The following is a 4,411-nucleotide window of genomic DNA, read 5'->3' as shown; positions in this document are numbered from 1 at the left end:
CTAAAATAGAGATTCTCGAAGAAGAGAGAATCTCGTTAATTCAAGAAATCCATTAATCTGATAAACCGAATTTCCTTAGGGTAGCATAAAGAAAATCCCATGATATTAAGTTGAAAGCTTTTGTACGTCAAGCTTAAGACCCATACCACCTCCTCTAATAGTGGAGTGCATCAGATTAGCCAGCTCAAAGGCAAGACTGATGTTGGAAGAATAACTTTTCCCTTTAGGAAGGCACTCTGCTCCTCAGAAATAAGGCAGTGGAAAAAGAGACTTACTCTAGAGGCAAGGAATTTAGTAAGAACCTTACAGAAAAAATTCCCCCCACAGATAGGGTGGAAATTATCAAGGGAGGAAGCTCCAGCGACTTTAGGAATTAGGGTAATAAGGCAGTTATTGACACCCTTATAAAGCTTACCCATCCTACAAAAATTGGAGACAGCTCAACAAAAATCCAACTCAATAATATTCTGGACTTTTCTGAAGAATTTACCTGAGAAGCCATCAGGGCCAAGAGAACTGTCAGGGTCGAGATCCTAGACTGCTTTCTTTATTTCATCATGATTTGGAATAGCCTCGAGAAAAGTGTTGTCATCATCATTCAACTCTTGAGGAATACAGTCAAAGAGGTCCCAATGGGGGGGGGGGTTGGAGATGCACCATGAAAACTCTTTTAGAAATCAGCAATGCAAGAGGGCATGCCTGGTTGATCTGTAACCCACATCCCATCCTCTTTTCTAAGAGATCGGATCTGGTTACAGGAGCGCCTCATCTTGACTAAGAGGTGGAAAATTTTGGAATTTCTGTCTCATTCTTTTATCCATTTTTTGTTTAGCTTTCTAAGCCCATAAGCTTGCTTGAAGATTGGTCGCCTTGAGGAGAGCTATCTTGGCATCAACTTCCCTTTAAAAGAGATCATCCGACATTCCCATTTGATCAATATCATTTTGAACATAAGTCAAAGATGAGGAGGCACGATCCACTTCCTTGTCAACATGAGGGCACATTTCTCTTGCCCAAGGCCTGATCTGGGATTTTACACGTTTGAGCTTCTGAGAGAGGACAAGAATAGGGTCACCTCTAACCTCAATCTTCCAGGCATCCTTCACAACTAAGATAAAATTTTCGTGATCCATCCAAAACCCATGAATCCTAAAAGGAGTGTTATGCAGCTTTGGAATCACATCAGAAGTGACCAACATGGGAAAATGATCAGAAACGGTACACTGCAATACTCTCTAAGAAATATTTTTGAAGAAGTCAATCCACTTCTCATTGCAGAAGCTACGGTCAAGAACAATTGAAACATAACCACGACGGCGGTTATTAGTCTAAGTAAATCTCCTTCCTTGAGATGGTACTGAGTAGAACAAAAATCCACCATCGCTTGGAACTCTGAAGTTGAATTGAGATTAAAAATGCTAGGGCCCCTTTTCTCCGAGGACACAAGAGTGGCATTAAAATCACCAAGAACTGTCCAAGGAATATTGGTCTGCCCCATCTGACCCAAATCCCTCCATAGATCCCTTTGCAACACTTTGAAACAGCTAGCATGCACAAAGGAAAACCCTATTTTACTTCCTCACCAATCCACAACTACAAATATCTGCTGGTCAGATGAAGAAAAAATAATGGGGTGGCTAATTCCTTGCTTCCAAAAAATCCACAAATCAGGCACGTTATCCACATGCTGGTTGTGAATAAAATCAGCTTCATAACCCAGCTTATTTATCATAAGATGGGGGAACTTACTTGGTTGAACCATTGGTTCCATGGCACAGACAATATCAGGTGAGTGCTTTCTTAACAGCGACCTCAAGGCCCTTGCACCCACGACTTTCTTCACACCGTTAATGTTCCAGAATAGAACACAAATCATAAAATTAAAGAGATTAATGAGATTTGTTAGACCTTTTGGTCTTACCACCTTTTGAGATTTGTCGCTTTTTGCTCTAATTGCCTCCTTTAGAAGTGCCAGCACCACCTTTCTCACGGGCAGAAATAGCCTTATCAATAGCTTCCACCACTGGAAAGTTCAAAACAACCCTTCCACCTTTGATTTTAGTCTCAGGGAGATGCTCAACTACTCTTGATGAAGCTGGAGCCCGAGAAGAAGATGGAGGTCAACCTTCTCTAGTGGTAATAACTTCCCTGTCATGCAAAGAGAAATCTCTCCTAGGACGAGGTGATCTGGGCACACCAAGAGGAGCTTGGGAGAGGCTCACCTGCTCAGCCGTCCCTTGCAAGGGAGAGACGACCTCCAAGCCCTGCTCAGATGGAGTAGAGAAATCATGATCCGTCTCTGACCCAGACCTTGACCCAGACCCAGATTCTGACCCAAATTCGCCCATCTCATCCTCTTCCACATTTGGAAGGGCAATATTATTTGGAGGAGAAAGAATATTCTCAGAAGATATTCGAATCCTGGGAAGATTGACATCTAAGGATTCCAACTCAATGTGAATACTGCCTCCCTCATTAGCGCCTTGAGCAATTTCCTTAGAAATGAAAGTTTCAGAATTGGAATTGTTACCCACCAAAGGTGGACGTCTCTCCTCCTACGACTTGAATCGAGCCGAGTCGACTCCATCCCCTGCCGCTTAAATAAATATCTAGCAATCAAAGTGAATTTGTCATTCTAAGATCTATAGTAAGTCTTTTATGATCTCCAAAACGTGGTAAGCCTATGTATGAAATGGTCCTCTTGCAGTTCTATGAGGTCTAGGTTTTGTGGTCAATTCCTTTTCCAATCCCTTATGTAGATTTTACAGCTTGAGAAGCGATTACAGGATCAATTTGTGGTACGAGGTGCATTGGAAAAGGCATTGGGCTATAGGAGTTCCTACATGATATTTCAAATGAAAAGCCAAAGGTAGCTGTTTTTCTCTCAATTTCAAGGGACAAATAGGATTCTTGTGGCTATATAACTAGATGCATCATGGTTGGTTTAGACTTTAAATGGATTTCTATTATCTTTTGCTATACTACTACTAGTATTCCAATCTTAATCAGCCCAAAAAATAGCACTACCATAACAACCTTTGTCTATTGACAACATTGACCCAGAAACATGGCTTGAATCATGGAAGGATCTTTGGATCTCTAAACAGAGTTTGATCCTATAATAAAAACTGTAAAATGCAAACCTGCAATTGGGTAGGGATGGAGCATGCTCGGCTGTGAGAAGGGTGGCGGTTGTGCAAGATGGAGAACAATGGCAATTGCACAATTCTAGGAGAATGACAGAAGTGTGCACAGGAATGGAGAAGGGGAGAAGGGGAGAAGGGTAGAAGTGTTTGCTCTTCTCAAACCCATGGTGAAGGTGAGGGGTTAATTTAAAATTCGATGGGGTTATGCCTTTAGCCAAAAGGATAAAATTGTCATTTCAAAGCCTCACTTAAGAGAGACTGACAGTAGGAGCTAACTTTGAGATAGTGGTAAGAAATGTGTCGAACCCACAGAGAACTGAAAGACATAATTTATTAAAATTGATGTCAATGTTGTTTTGAAAAACAAATTGCTAAATTAAGAGTAATTAACAAAAGTGAGAATTTATGAGAAGAACAACTTTTACATTTCGAATCCCCATTGACATGATTATGTAACTCTGGTGCATATTCTAGTTCATTACGACTACAAGTCTAATGCAACCATAGAATGATAATTCGGTTTCATTTTAGGTATAATTTATCTTGCCAAGTACTATCGTCTTTGACATACATTTAGCACACTTAGTTCGGTTAGTTAAAGACTATCATCGATACAATCAAAATTTTGATAAAAACTATTATTTGAATAGAAAATTTGAATCACAAAAGCACATTCTATAAACTAAATAATTCAATTAAAATCATCTATAAAGGGATGGAGCCTCAACATCAAACAATCAAGTATGTTTAAATCATACATTAAATAACAATTATCAATGGCTCATTTACACCTAAAGACAAAGGGGACTTAACCACTTATGGTGCCAATCATTAATGAAGGGTAACAAAACAATTTTTTTCCATGAAGACACGAACACAGGTGGTGATGTGGCATGATGCGATGGTGGTGATGGAATCTTAGTGTGATGGCAATGATCTCTGTGTAAAGTTGTCCAGAAAAATCCATCCAGAAGAAGGTGCGATCCAAGAANTCACTTAAGAGAGACTGACAGTAGGGGGTTTGAGCATAATTATGAATTATGCAGGGGGTGTCTCTCTAAGAGTGACATTCTCTAGGGGTGTGCTGTAAATTTATCTTTTTTTTAATAGGAAAAAAAAAAAACCTAAGTGATCGCTATTGCGAATGACTCAAAATAAAACCCTAGCTAACTTTGAGATACTGGTAAGAAATGTGTCGAACCCACAGAGAACTGAAAGACATAATTTATTAAAATTAATTTGAATGTTGTTTTGAAAAACAAATT

Source organism: Macadamia integrifolia, unplaced genomic scaffold (genome assembly GCF_013358625.1).
Source record: "Macadamia integrifolia cultivar HAES 741 unplaced genomic scaffold, SCU_Mint_v3 scaffold1082, whole genome shotgun sequence".
In the NCBI taxonomy this organism is placed as follows: Eukaryota; Viridiplantae; Streptophyta; class Magnoliopsida; order Proteales; family Proteaceae; genus Macadamia; species Macadamia integrifolia.
Note: the sequence above shows the minus strand (reverse complement) of the source record.